Here is a 16,102-nt window from a genome sequence, read left to right as displayed (position 1 = left end):
TCTGCTCTCCTTAAACTCTGGCAGGTGGAACAGCTAGTCTGCTCTCCTTAAACTCTGGCAGGTGGAACAGCTAGTCTGCTCTCCTTAAACTCTGGCAGGTGGAACAGCTAGTCTGCTCTCCTTAAACTCTGGCAGGTGGAACAGCTAGTCTGCTCTCCTTAAACTCTGGCAGGTGGAACAGCTAGTCTGCTCTCCTTAAACTCTGGCAGGTGGAACAGCTAGTCTGCTGTCCTTAACCTCTGGCAGGTGGAACAGCTAGTCTGCTCTCCTTAAACTCTGGCACGTGGAACAGCTAGTCTGCTCTCCTTAAACTCTGGCAGGTGGAACAGCTAGTCTGCTCTCCTTAAACTCTGGCAGGTGGAACAGCTAGTCTGCTGTCCTTAAACTCTGGCAGGTGGAACAGCTAGTCTGCTCTCCTTAAACTCTGGCAGGTGGAACAGCTAGTCTGCTCTCCTTAAACTCTGGCAGGTGGAACAGCTAGTCTGCTCTCCTTAAACTCTGGCAGGTGGAACAGCTAGTCTGCTCTCCTTAAACTCTGGCAGGTGGAACAGCTAGTCTGCTCTCCTTAAACTCTGGCAGGTGGAACAGCTAGTCTGCTCTCCTTAAACTCTGGCAGGTGGAACAGCTAGTCTGCTCTCCTTAAACTCTGGCAGGTGGAACAGCTAGTCTGCTGTCCTTAACCTCTGGCAGGTGGAACAGCTAGTCTGCTCTCCTTAAACTCTGGCAGGTGGAACAGCTAGTCTGCTCTCCTTAAACTCTGGCAGGTGGAACAGCTAGTCTGCTCTCCTTAAACTCTGGCAGGTGGAACAGCTAGTCTGCTCTCCTTAAACTCTGGCAGGTGGAACAGCTAGTCTGCTGTCCTTAACCTCTGGCAGGTGGAACAGCTAGTCTGCTCTCCTTAAACTCTGGCAGGTGGAACAGCTAGTCTGCTCTCCTTAAACTCTGGCAGGTGGAACAGCTAGTCTGCTGTCCTTAAACTCTGGCAGGTGGAACAGCTAGTCTGCTCTCCTTAAACTCTGGCAGGTGGAACAGCTAGTCTGCTCTCCTTAAACTCTGGCAGGTGGAACAGCTAGTCTGCTGTCCTTAACCTCTGGCAGGTGGAACAGCTAGTCTGCTCTCCTTAAACTCTGGCAGGTGGAACAGGAAAGTCTGCTCTCCTTAAACTCTGGCAGGTGGAACAGCTAGTCTGCTCTCCTTAAACTCTGGCAGGTGGAACAGCTAGTCTGCTCTCCTTAACCTTTGGCAGGTGGAACAGGAAAGTCTGCTCTCCTTAAACTCTGGCAGGTGGAACAGCTAGTCTGCTCTCCTTAAACTCTGGCAGGTGGAACAGCTAGTCTGCTCTCCTTAACCTTTGGCAGGTGGAACAGCTAGTCTGCTCTCCTTAAACTCTGGCAGGTGGAACAGCTAGTCTGCTCTCCTTAAACTATGGCAGGTGGAACAGCTAGTCTGCTGTCCTTAACCTCTGGCAGGTGGAACAGCTAGTCTGCTCTCCTTAAACTCTGGCAGGTGGAACAGGAAAGTCTGCTCTCCTTAAACTCTGGCAGGTGGAACAGCTAGTCTGCTCTCCTTAAACTCTGGCAGGTGGAACAGCTAGTCTGCTGTCCCCTACCTCTGGCAGGTGGAACAGCTAGTCTGCTCTCCTTAAACTCTGGCAGGTGGAACAGCTAGTCTGCTCTCCTTAAACTCTGGCAGGTGGAACAGCTAGTCTGCTCTCCTTAAACTCTGGCAGGTGGAACAGCTAGTCTGCTCTCCTTAAACTCTGGCAGGTGGAACAGCTAGTCTGCTCTCCTTAAACTCTGGCAGGTGGAACAGCTAGTCTGCTGTCCTTAACCTCTGGCAGGTGGAACAGCTAGTCTGCTCTCCTTAAACTCTGGCAGGTGGAACATCTAGTCTGCTGTCCTTAACCTCTGGCAGGTGGAAAAGCTAGTCTGCTCTCCTTAAACTCTGGCAGGTGGAACAGCTAGTCTGCTAACAAATGGGAAGACAAATTTTGAATTATAACAACTCTTCATGGTGATGTGAAGGCCAAGGAGTACACATGTGTGATGGTGTGACAGTGTACATGTTCTCACATTATCCACAGGGGGGAGTGAAGGCCGTGGTGTACACAGATGTGATGCAGACTCTGCTCATGTTCGGTGGGGTGTTGCTGGTGGTCACCATCACCTGTGTTGACCTCGGTGGTGTCGGTAATGTTTGGGCTCTTGCTGACCAAGGCTCCAGGATCGAGTTCTTCAAGTGAGTTGATGCCTTTATTAGTAATATTGTCTCATAAGTCATTGCTTCCTATATAATCCCAGTGGTGCGCTTGCTAAACCTGTCGCATACTATATATATTATTGATATACAGGCGATGAGTCCCAATAACGTGGCTGAAATATGTTGACCAATCCACACACTAGAAAATGAAGGGACGGCGACGTTTCGGTCCGTCCTGGACCATTCTCAAGCAGATTGTCAAGTACAATCAATTGAGAATGGTCCAGGACGGACCGAAACGTCTTCATCCCTACATTTTCTTGTGTGGATTGGTTAACATATGTATATTATTGTAATGCACATCAGCTTCTGTAACCGTAAGTCTTCTAATTTGTTGTAAGGTGTACAATATTTCTTCGTTATGCGGCTTTTATCATGTCGAATTACTGAACATATGTCAACACAAATTATAGCCAAGTTCTACCAATATTCGTTGGTACAAAACATATCTTTTTATAACATTGTAATGTATGGTATTTCCATACAAATGCTCCATGCAATTTCTTTACGATTTTATTTATAATTTGAACGAATTCATGTCAATGAATTCACACAAGCAGGCAGTATAACACCTCGCTTTGGTCACTATGTGTGACCCCTGTGACGGTCTACTGTGTGTGACCCATGTGACGGTCAACTGTGTGTGACCCATGTGACGGTCAACTGTGTGTGATTCATGTGACGGTCTACTGTGTGTGACCCATGTGACGGTCCACTGTGTGACTCATGTGACGGTCTACTGTGTGTGACCCATGTGACGGTCTACTGTGTGTGACTCATGTGACGGTCTACTGTGTGTGACCCATGTGACGGTCAACTGTGTGTGACTCATGTGACGGTCTACTGTGTGTGACCCATGTGACGGTCAACTGTGTGTGACTCATGTGACGGTCTACTGTGTGTGAGCCATGTGACGGTCAACTGTGTGTGACCCATGTGACGGTCAACTGTGTGTGACCCATGTGACGGTCAACTGTGTGTGACCCGTGTGGCGGTCTACTGTGTGTGACCCACGTGACGGTCAACTGTGTGACCCATGTGACGGTCTACTGTGTGTGACCCATGTGACGGTCAACTGTGTGACCCATGTGACGGTCTACTGTGTGTGACCCATGTGACGGTCTACTGTGTGACTCATGTGACGGTCTACTCTGTGTGACCCATGTGACGGTCAACTGTGTGACTCATGTGACGGTCAACTGTGTGACCCATGTGACGGTCAACTGTGTGTGACCCATGTGACGGTCAACTCTGTGACTCATGTGACGGTCAACTGTGTGTGACCCATGTGACGGTCTACTGTGTGACCCATGTGACGGTCAACTGTGTGACCCATGTGACGGTCAACTCTGTGACTCATGTGACGGTCAACTGTGTGTGACCCATGTGACGGTCTACTGTGTGACCCATGTGACGGTCAACTGTGTGTGACCCATGTGACGGTCTACTGTGTGACCCATGTGACGGTCTACTGTGTGACTCATGTGACGGTCTACTGTGTGTGACCCATGTGACGGTCAACTGTGTGACTCATGTGACGGTCAACTGTGTGACTCATGTGACGGTCAACTGTGTGACTCATGTGACGGTCTACTGTGTGACTCATGTGACGGTCAACTGTGTGACTCATGTGACGGTCAACTGTGTGTGACCCATGTGACGGTCAACTGTGTGACTCATGTGACGGTCTACTGTGTGACTCATGTGACGGTCTACTGTGTGTGACCCATGTGACGGTCAACTGTGTGACTCATGTGACGGTCTACTGTGTGATTCATGTGACGGTCAACTGTTTGACTCATGTGACGGTCTACTGTGTGACTCATGTGACGGTCAACTGTGTGTGACTCATGTGACGGTCTACTGTGTGACTCATGTGACGGTCAACTGTGTGTGACTCATGTGACGGTCTGCTGTGTGTGACCCATGTGACGGTCTACTGTGTGTGACCCACGTGACTCCTAGCAATTTACCCAAATCGGAATAATGGCGAGGCTTAATAGCTAAAATTCGAGGGGGGGTTCAAGTTCCACAGATGGGACAGTGGTATTGGTCACAATGACTTGTGGCGATTGTTTAGGCCACTGACCAACCATTGGGGTTCAGTAAACCACATCTCGGTTTTAACTAACTGTTTTAAGGGTAAACTTCTTGACAGATAGTCAGCTGGATTGTCCTTGGTGGGGACATGTCTCAGTTTATATCAAGTTGACAACTCTCGTATTTCCCCTAACTCTGTTACTGACGAAGGGAGTTTAATTGTTGTTGCTTTTTACCCATTGTAAGACTGCCTCATTGTCTGACCACACTACTATCTCACCAAAGTTAATATTACTGAGGGTCTTGATCAGGCAATGAGCCAGCCTTACACTTACTAATAAAAGCAGTTATTTCCACTTACTTCTAGCCATAGAAGTAAGTAAAAATAATTGCTGAGTGTTAACTAAATAGGCTACTGTACAATACTCTTTGCCGGAGGCATCGCAGAACACATGCAAAGTTTTGTGTAAATTCAGTCCTAAGGCATTACGAGGAAATTTATGAATACTAAGTTTATTAAAATCCTTGGTTAATTGCTGCCATTTGTCCTGCAGATCATTTGGCAACGGATCATTCCAACCCATATTAATCTGCCAGCACTCCTGCATGAGGAGTCTGCCCTTAACTAATATAGGGTTAAGTAAGCCTAAAGGCTCTAACATAACTAACATGAGAGTAATTTCCATATGGTTAGGGGTGAATTGTTAGTTTCCACTAGCCGGCGCCTGGGATCGAACCCAGGACCACAGGATCACAAGTCCAGCGTGCTGTCCGCTCGGCCGACCGGCTCCCTAGTGAGGATGTGGCCCCCAAATAGGACTGACGCGAACTTATAGGTGATGAAGTCGCTGTTAGTCTTGTGGATTCTTTACCCAGAGAAATTTAGTGTTCGCAGGTGTCCCTCAAGTCCATATTTTTGTCAAACATAAACACCAGCAAAAATCGCCCAGGTTCTGACTGGATTTTGTTAGTGTGTTTGGCCTTTTTCTATATATAAATATGATTAAATCCTTACGATTTTCGTCAGTTGTTTTATTCCTTGTTTCTCCATTGTGACGGTAAAGCGTTAGTGTTCGGCTGTTTCAAAAGCTGGGGGCAGGGCCTCGTCACATCACAAAAAAAGAGAGAAAAGTTTGTCCTTTCGTCTGTGGTAAGGTAATGGGAAGACACACAAAACACAAGTATATAAACAATGAAATTTTAATTACTCTAGAAAACAAGACATGAATAAAGGCAATCTCATAAAATGCAGGACAAATCAACAAACAAAATAACATGAATAATCACTGGCAAATGAAAAGTTACGCTAAGACAAGTAAGTTACAGTGATAGCAAAATAAAATAATATGGGTGCTGGAATACTGGCTTCAAGCTGCCACCTCCCTTAGTACACGAAAGCCAAGGCTTAGTCTACCAGCGAGAGATGTCAACTTCATGGAGCACAAAGATATTCTGACGAGACTGGCGCGCTGCAGCCCAGACGTCGACTTGTGGTGGTGGCGGAGGGCAGGTGCGACGAGACACCAGCCAATCAGCAACAGGCAGGCAGAGGATGAGCAGTTTGCTGGTTACGGGCTGTGGCCAGGTGTCGGGGTGTGCTGGGTACGATTTGCTCTCTGGGCAAAACGTTTGGCGATACTGGTGGACGTATCTTCTATATAGTATCTTGTGCTTTGACATAATGATGTAGGGAAGAGCAGGCTCAATCTCTCTTGAAAGAGATTACCGTCACACCATATATAAAGTAAAACCAAGCTATTGAGTCCTGTGAAGTGACGGTGGTGGCAGGTCATGGTTTATCTCCGACGGTGTGGTAAGGGCGCGGGGCCCCCTGTGGTAATCCCTCAGAGGTCCCTTATTGTGGAAATAATAAGAACCTCTAAATTAAGGTGTGACAGGAAGGACAGAATGTTAGTGATCGATGTGGCAACATGTCAGTTGATTAAGTAACGTTCACATATTAGTAATACTCTACTTTCCATTAACATGTGTAAAGTGAACGTTACATATTGGGTGTGGAGACGGTCGTTTGAAGTACATTACATAACTACATCCTAAGTCCAAAAGTACTCTTAGGATGTTTTTCCATATTATGCTCATTATATGTGAATCACATACTGGTGATTGTTGACTGTACACAATACTGTTTCTTCTTGGCTGGTTATAAAGAATGTGATGTGCCAGAGGACTAAGTATAACATTGTTTACCCTCCCTGCCTCGACACCAGCCCGTTCGTGCGTCACACTTTCTGGTCAACTACAGTGCTGGGCTTCTACTTGATGGTGTCCAAGGTCGGCATCTACCAACCTGCATACCAGAGGTTTGCCTCTCTCAGAACACTCAACCAAGCACAAGGGTAAACATTATTTTTCCTTACGTTCAATAGTGGTATATATCTCTCACTAACGACTGCATGGAACGCGTAATTTCCAATGTTTGTGTGTGTGTGTGTGTGTGTGTGTGTGTGTGTGTGTGTGTGTGTGTGTGTACTCACCTAATTGTGCTTACAAGAGTTGAGATTCGGCTCTTTGGTTCCCCCTATCTACTGTCAATCAACTGGTGTACATATTCCTGACCCTATTGTGCTCCATGTATTGAGTGCCTTACACAGGTCTCTAAATGCTATTTTTTATGTTGCCATATGCCCCTGATGTTATCCTCTTGATGTGGGCTTCAGGTGACAGGTCTATTGTGATATAAACCCACAGGTTTGTCTCTGATTCTTGAAGAATTTAATCTCCCATACAGTATCTTATATCTGGCCTCCTGCTCCCTACACATGTTTTCATTACTTTACATTTGATCAAGTTAAACTCAAAGAGCCATTTGTTGGCCAATTCCTTCAGTTTGTTCAGGACATCTTGAAGACTCATGCTATGACATCATCAGCAAACTTTGAGAGGAATGAGTCTATACCTTTTGGAAGATAATTTACATATATTAGAAACAGGATAGGTCCGAGTACATAGCCCTGTGGGACTCTGCTTGTAACTTCACGCCAATCTGAGGTCTCGCCCCTCACGGTAACTCTCTGCCTCCTATTGCTTAGATAATCCCTTATCCACTGGAGCACTCTACTAGTTACTCTTACCTGTTTCTCCATCTTATGCACCAGCCTCTTGTGTGATACTGTGTCAAAGGCTTTCCGTCAGTCCAAGAAAGTGCAGTATGCCCACTCTCCTTTTTCTTGCTTAATCTTCGTTACCTAGCCAAAGAATTCTATTGAAACTGTTAGGCAAGATTTACAATCTCTGAACCCATGTTGGTGGTGTCACAAAGTCCCTTCTCTCCATATGTGTTACTAAGTTTTCTCTCGCGATCTTCTCCATCACCTTGCATGGTATACAAGTTAAAAACACTGGAAGGCAGTTCACTGCCTCTTGCCTGTCGTCTTTTTTGTATATTAGGACTGCATTAGCCGTCTTCCAAATTTCTGGTTGGTCACCCGTCTCCAGTGACCTACTATATACTGTGGAAAGTGGCAAGCAAAGTACTTCTGCATACTCTTTCAGTAACCATGGTGAGCTTCTGTCCAGACCAGCAGCCTTTCTCTCGTCCAGATCCAACAGATACCTCCCTCATCTTTGGTAATTTCGAACCTTTCCAAGGCTGCCTGGTTTCTCCTACCTCTCCTAGTTCAGGGACTTTACTTCGTTCTATTGTGAAGACCTCCTTGAATATCTCGTTTCGTTCATCATACACCTCTTCGTACAGGTACAGATACAGGTACCTGTACAAAGGTTCACCTCTGTGTACCTGTCCTCACTCGGTCTGTTTCATTACCTGTTCTTTCACTGTTGTTTGCCTCCTGACGTGATTGTGGAGCAGTTTAATTTCGGTCTTGGTTTTATTTCCTATATCATTTTCACACTGTCTCTCTGCTTTTTTTCTCACACTGAGATTCTCATTCTTGGCTCTCTGGAAGATAAAGGATTGGTCGTCACACCGATTATGTATTCTCTATGGTCAAGCCCAGAGGCTCTGGGCTTGATCCCGGAGTCAACCCAAATTATTACAAGTTATAATTGATCATGAACATGCGGGAGGGGGACAGTACTTCAGAATGAGGAGTGACCAAAAGACACGCGTACTACCAACAATATATTTATTCAACAACTGACTTACTAATACACAATGACATACGTTACGTTACTCAAGAGTGTCACATATCAGAGCTATCAACACGTTCCCATCGTGTTGTGTCACATCAACAGCAAGACTCCGCTCCCACCACTCTGAGAGGTGCTAATGAGACCACAGTCACAACTCTCTGGACACGTCATGAACAAAAGTGAAATAACTGAACAGTAAGTGAACACTCTGGCAATAACGGCACAAGCCACTGACAGTATCAAACCTTCATCAACACACTAAATTGCCACACGTTACTGAATGCAAAGACACTGTCACTAAGACAACAAACAATACCAAGGTGTCACTAAGACAACAAACAATAACATGGTCAACAACACCAACCAACCCCCTTCCTGACCCCAAGAAGCCATCACCCTGACCCATATCAAAACAATACTTGATAATATGATACGAAATCATCCAGTCGTCCAAGAAATAATGCAAGAGGAAACAGAACTTGGGAACGGCCTTGATCAAATTAAAATGACACAGGACCAAATCCTCCAGCTTCTGCATCAGCAGAGTCCATCATGTGAAGGCCTAACATGCCGGAGTCTGGTACTAGGTGATGCTGCACAAGCTGCCATGATATATGACAGCAGACACAACAATGATTCCATAACATCAGTGCACACAGTACCCCCCAGTGCACCCAGTAACACCAGTGCACACAGGAACACCAGAGCACACTAACACCAGAGCACACTAACACCGGTGCACACAGTAACACCAGTGCACACACCAGTCACCACAGAATACACAATAACAAAAGTGAACATCATAATAATGCTCAAAGTGCATCAGTTAGCAAACAACTTCAAAATGGATACTAACAGTGAAGAACATCTCACTATACTACAATTGCAGTGAAGTTCGCAACAGAATTAATGACATCATACGGTACGCCCGTGAACACCAAACTGACGTCATAGTGCTACAAGCAACACTAGTAGGTGATGACTTCAACCCAAGACTCAGCGGTAATCAGAAGTTCTCCCTTCCAGCAAAAGAAAGAAAACGGGGCCTCACTACCTTTGTAAATAACAACATTCCCGCACAGATTATTGATGACCTGCACATGGGGGATGAGTTTGAATCACTGGGAGTAACCCTTTACTTAAACAATAATGCCCTACATATAATCAACCTATATGTGCCACAGAGTAAACTTGACCTTGACACACTGCCTGAGTTTGTTAATGAAGAACCTACCCTGCTGGTTGGTGACCTGAATGCCAGACACCCACACTTTGGTGCCAACTGTCATCAGCCCAATGTCAATGGACGGAAACTGTCACTCTTTGTCAGAGAAAGTGAAAACCTTAGAGTCCTGGGTGATGAACAGCCAACTCACCTCAGAGGAGGAAGATTAGACTATGCTCTCCTGCTGAATGCACAGGACACGGATGCCAGTACACACATTGTGCACAGTTTATGTAGTGACCCAACACCATTGGGCGCTGATTACCACCGTCGACATGAGCAAGAGAAGGAAAGAGACGAATGAAAGAAAAAGGTTATCACTCGGACCAGATATGAGGCCGCACTTCATAAACAGGATGAGTGACTGGTTCACGGAATACCAAATCCCAGAAGACATTGATACATTTGTTGATGACCTTAATCACCAAATTGAGAGCTGTCTCAGAGTTCCGCACCGTACGACTGGGCGCAGTAACCCTCAGAAGAAGAAAATAAAATTATGTGAGAACGATTACATAAAGATGCTCAATGCAAATGTTAGGAGCATGAGTAGAGAGCACCGGAGGCATTCCACTGAAAGCAACCAAGACCTGTTTAAAACTGTGTCAAGTAGCCAGGGAAGAGAAGATTTGAAAGCAGGAAAGACAATGGCTTGAATTCACTAGCTCCATTGGAAGGGAAATATCTGAAAGACAAGTATGGGCAAAAATTCAGATTGCTAAGGGAGGCAGAGCCCGGCCGGCGGCTCACAAAGACCCCCAGGGTAAGGCTGAAGAACTAATTCACAAGTGGAGTGTTACAGCATCCTCCTCCTCCGTCATACTGGGAGGCCTGGTCGAGGACCGGGCCGTGGGGACACTAAAAAAAAAAAGCCCCGAAATCATCTCAAGATAACCTCCTCCGCCCTCCCTGCAGAAGTAAGCAGGGAACAGTTCCTCCGACATAATGACAGAAGGATTAGGATAACAAGAGCACTGTCTAGTGATGACGAATATGGGGAACCAATCTCAGCCCAGGGAGTAAGGGGGGCTATGAAAAAGGGTAAAAGTACAGCACCTGGTGAGGCTGGCGTCACCTACGTCATACTTAATGCACTGTGTGACGTGTCTGGGAATCTGCTACTCCATCCGTTTAACAAGTCATTCCTAAGTGGAGTGTTGCCCACAAAATGGAAACATGCAGTAATTGTCCCCATACCGAAACCCAATGACTCTGACAATTACAGACCTATCAGGCTCATGTCATGCACTTGCAAGATGCTTGAAAGGATCATCCTAAACCGACTGTTGCACAAAATAGGCAGGTTAGGGGAGGGGGTCAATGGATTTGTTAAAGGACGGAGCACAGCAAATTGTATAGTTAATTACCTGGCTAATGACACGGCTAGGTACTTTGTATTTGTTGATATCTAAGGAGCCTTCGACAAAGCACAGGGGATTGCGATCCTGGACGAGCTTCCATGCATGGGTGTCAAGGGGAGACTCATGAAATGAGTTGAAGACTACCTCACAGGGAGGAAAGCCAAGGTTTGCTTCAATGGAGCAGTCTCCAGAACAATGAATATGGAACTCGTTATCCCCCAAGGAGGAGTCTTAAGCCCCACACTTTTCAATGTACTTATGAACGCCATTGCAAATATTGATTTCCCGGTAGGAACACAACAAGTGGGGTATGCAGATGATGTCCTAATACAAGCTCCCACCTTGGGAAAAATTAAACAGTCCATTGAACTCCTCGGAAGGAAATGCATTGGGTTCGGTTTCACTCTCTCCACAAACAAGACAAAAACATACTCTCATCACAAGCGGGGGAGAAAATGAAGAACTACAAATTAATGGTGTAACACTTGAATGGGTTGACCACTATCGGTACCTTGGCGTCACTGTCGGCTCTAACAAGGGGAAGAAAGAGGAGCTCAATCAACTCATAGGAACATGCAAAAGTCGTCCCAAGGCACTGAAAGCTATGACCTGGAACGGACATGGAGCCTCTATTGCACAGACACAAAATGATGTACACAGCCTATGTGCGCTCCGTCATAGACTATGCCGCACCAGTTCTGTGCACCTACTCTCAAAGCTATATGAAAAGGCTCGAAAGCATTCAAAATGAAGCCATGACAATCATTCTTGGAGTTCCAAGAACTGCCAAAACGTCTAATCTACGAGAAGAGTTGTCCCTCCCCAGTGTTAAAAGCAGAATTAAGGAATTGAATGCTAGGCATGCAATTAGGATAGCCAGAGATCTCCATTACAATGATATTGCTAAGAGAAAACTGAGCTATGTGTTACTTACAGGTGGAAACAGGAGAAACAAAAAATGGCATCACAGATCTGTCAGCTACCTCGAAGAGCTTTTTTTTTTTGAGATATATACAAGAGTTGTTTCATTCTTGTACAGCCACTAGTACGCGTAGCGTTTCGGGCAGGTCCCTGGAATACGATCCCCTGCCGCGAAGAATCGTTTTTTCATCCAAGTACACATTTTACTGTTGCGTTAAACAGAGGCTACAGTTTAGGAATTGCGCCCAGTAAATCCTCCCCGGCCAGGATACGAACCCATGACATAGCGCTCGCGGAACGCCAGGCGAGTGTCTTACCACTACACCACGGAGACTGCAAGCTTCACCTGCTTGAGCAAGCTCGTGAGCTAATGCGTGTGGAGAGGTTACCTCCCTGGGAGGATGACTCATGCAGAATTATCATCAATGAAATGGCAACGAAAAAATCCAACATGATACCACAAGAAATGAGTCACATGTATCTTGAGAAAATTTATGAAGAAGCCGGAGATGAACTAAATCAAATCTACACTGACGGGTCATCTAATCCTGTCAATGGCAGGGCTGGTGCAGCATACACGGTAATTAAGGATAATGCTTTCCAACGTAGAAATGAGGAAGAAGCGCGTATTGAGAATTATGACTCTTCAACGCAAGCAGAGCTAACTGCCATTGTTATGGCGTTAAGGTTTCTTGAACGAACACTAATGGTGCAGTGATCTACACTGATTCAAGAGCAGCACTGCAAAGCCTAAGTAAAAATCGGGCAGAAAATCTTGCAATAGTCGCTGAAATTAAAAGAGCTGTGAGAGTACTTACCAATCAGGGAAGAGTCATCAAGTTTCTGTGGATCCCCTCCCATGTTGGAATATGTGGGAATGAATGAGCAGATGTGCTGGCTGCTGAAGGCGCTGAAGGAGACCATATTGAATACTTCATACCCAAGACTCTACTACAAATTAGAGGTATTGTCAGGCAACATCACCGTGACAAGGTAACTGAGGAAAGGAGGATAGAAGCACAAACCAGTGAATCTGTACGATGGTACAACATTGTTGCAGCTGGCAATCCCAATCATTATGGACGAAGAGGAGGAGGAGGACGCGAGAGAGAATCAATAATAGCAAGAATGCGTCTTGGATACAAATGTCCATGGAGATTCGGAATGGAAACAACAGTTGATGAGCGAAGTTGCAGAATCTGTGATAAAGAGTGACGGACACCGCCTTGACCACTATCTACGTGAATGTGAACACCTGAGAGACATTAGGAATATGTGTAGAATAATAAAACCCACATTGTTTGAGTTAGAAAAACACTATTTGTCAAATATTGGTACTGTTCTTAAAAGATTCCCCCATTTTGCACCCACAAGATAACCTAAGTTTTTAAGAGTTGACAGATGTTAATCTTTTTGTTTGAGGAGCTGTTCACTTGAGACATTTAACTCTTAAACCGCACAATACATATATAGATGATTTCAGTAACAAAACCGAAACCGCACAATACATTAATAGCTGTTTTCGTATCCAGCGATATAATTTAAACGCCCCGCGTGGGATAGGGGTAGTCATTGGCGAGCCGCACACGACCATAAACAAACGGCACCTCGGAAAAAAATCCCGCATAGGCCGCGATTGTGTAGAGGCCTCAGTTACCCGGCGGACACTATGTCGAGCGCATCAAGCTCCAACGACCGACCCCGCTCAATGAGGCGTTCCTCGCGACCTCTAACCGAGGACGAAATTAATAAGAATTTGTTCCTGGATGCTGATGAATCTGATATTGACGACTCGGACTTTGATCATGACTATACACAGCCCTCAGAGGTGGATACGACCGACGACGAGTGTGAACATGCTGACTCCACCAGGGCTAGGCCTAGCATCTCGCCCATGCCTCCTCACCCTCACTCGACTCCACTTCGTGCCAGACCCCACAGTTCATGTGCTACCTTGCAGGATATAGATGTTTTGGTCGACGAGTCTGAGGAAGGTGAATCATTTTCCGGTTTTAGTGATTTAGAATCGGAAAATAGTTTCGGTGCTAGTGCCGATGAAGTACGTTTCCAAGCGACATTTTGTCGCGTCAGCAGCATCTGGCCCAGCCATGCGGCACTACATGGCACCACATGGGGCGCTGATGAACAAAGACCCCTCAATATCGAGTAATTTTCCGTCACCGTCCCTGCCTGCCCCTACTGTTGCTAGACCTACTTCAGCTCCTGGTCCACGGTTTCCTCGCCGTGGTGCCGCTATTGGCTCTAGAAAGACACCAGGTGTTTTAGTGTGTAGTGATGGGACAGATTTTGTTCCACAAATTCCTGTGTTTGATAATTCAGATGTTGGAGTTACAGACCTTTTCCCTGATAAGTTGCAGATATGAGTGAAATGGACTACTTTACCGCATATTTCGATAAGCCGCTCATGGAGTATATTGTTCAGGAAACGAACAAATATGCGGCAGATCTTATTGATGAGGAGGAGTTATCTGATTTTTCACGTTTACAGCGATGGCAAGATACGACTGTAAGAGAAATGTATGTGTTTTTGGCACTGTGTATGTTGATGAAACATTGTGTCAAACAAGTAATCGACCATTATTGGAGCAAAGACCATACTGTTCCTACACCGATGTTCCGCAAATACATGTCTCGAGACCGATTTGCGATAATCCTCAGGTGTCTTCACTTTGCAAATGATGAAGATCGGAATGATGATGATGGACTTTGGGAGGTAAGATACGTCCTGAATGAACTTATTGGAAAGTACAGGGATTTCTACGTACCAGCTCAGAAGCTGGTGATTGATGAATCCCTTGTGCTTTTCAAAGAACGTCTTGCCTTCAAGCAGTATATTCCCCCCAAGCGCCACCGATTTGGATTGAAATTCTTTGTACTGTATGACTATGAAACAGAAATTGTGTTACACATGATAATGTATACGGGTACAAATGTAGACATTCCTGCTAATGACCAACATGGCTTCTAGGGTAGTGTTGTGAAGTCACTGCTTGCACCATATCTGAACAAGGGCCACATATTATACATAGATAACTGTTATACCAGTCCCTTGCTAACTAGGTTCTTGCTTGATAATAGAACTGGAGTGTGTGGCACAGTGAAGGCAAAACGAAGGGAAATGCCAGTGTTTCCAGGTGCTATGCAGGTTGGTGATTGCGAGCTAAGGAAAACAAGTGCAATGCTTTAAGTGCGGTGGAGAGACAGGCGTGAAGTGAACATGTTGACCACCATTCACAATGGTACAATGTTGGACAGTGGCAAGGTGAACAGAACAAAACATATAATCTATAAGCCAGATTGTGTCTTGCACTATAACATCAACATGAGTTTGGTGCATAAATGTGATATGATGGGGGGGGGGGGGGCAGCAGAGTGTGTACGGAAACCAGTGAAGTGGACCAAGAAAATGTTTTTCTACCTTGTTAACGTAACAATGCTGAACGTTACAGTATGTATCTTGTCAAAACAGGTGGTAAACGTAATTTCCCTGCGTTCAGTTTTACCGTAGTGACACAATTACTAGAAAATTTGGCAAAGCAATTCCTGGCATACAGAGGCCCATTCTGATCCCGGTATTATACCATGCTCCAGCACCCAGGCTCGCTTACAGGGATGCCTTTGTCACACACAATCTCAGGTGTTTACCACCAACTGCAAAGCGTGCTGTTGGCCAGCGTGAGTGCATTGTATGCAAGACAACAACCAAGAGGCAACAGAAACGAAAAATGGTGATGACTTGGTGCACAGCGTGTCAGGTCCCTCTATGCTGTGTCAAATGTTTTGACGAGTATCATAGTCTTGATGAGTTCTAAATGTTCAAGACTGGCGCCAAAACATGTAAATACAGAATATGTGAAAGTAAATATTGAAAATAAATCATAAAAAATAGTATATTTTATTGAAAATAAGACATTTTTGTGCAAATATTTGTGACATTAATATGTGGATATAATATATATTGATAACAGTTCTATGAAACAAATCGTCAAGTGAGAACATATTGAACAACACCAGTGAAAAAATTGGGTGTAAAATACGCCATATATAATGTAAATAATACCGTGAAAATAAATTCGCGGCAACTGAGGCTTCGCCGCCGCGCCTGACTCACCCCGGGCAACAGCGCTCCAGCCAAGATGAGCCGTGACGTCTCCAACAAACT

General features: G+C 45.3%; 1 pseudogene; it reads left to right on the top strand.

Annotated features, from left to right (window-relative positions):
• The window catches only part of LOC138369251 (sodium-coupled monocarboxylate transporter 1-like), a 153,070-nt pseudogene that overhangs the window by 37,554 nt on the left and 99,414 nt on the right, over positions 1 to 16,102 (top strand).

This window comes from Procambarus clarkii, chromosome 27 (genome assembly GCF_040958095.1).
Source record: "Procambarus clarkii isolate CNS0578487 chromosome 27, FALCON_Pclarkii_2.0, whole genome shotgun sequence".
Taxonomy (NCBI): domain Eukaryota; kingdom Metazoa; phylum Arthropoda; class Malacostraca; order Decapoda; family Cambaridae; genus Procambarus; species Procambarus clarkii.
This window is presented reverse-complemented; position numbering and strand designations above follow the sequence as displayed.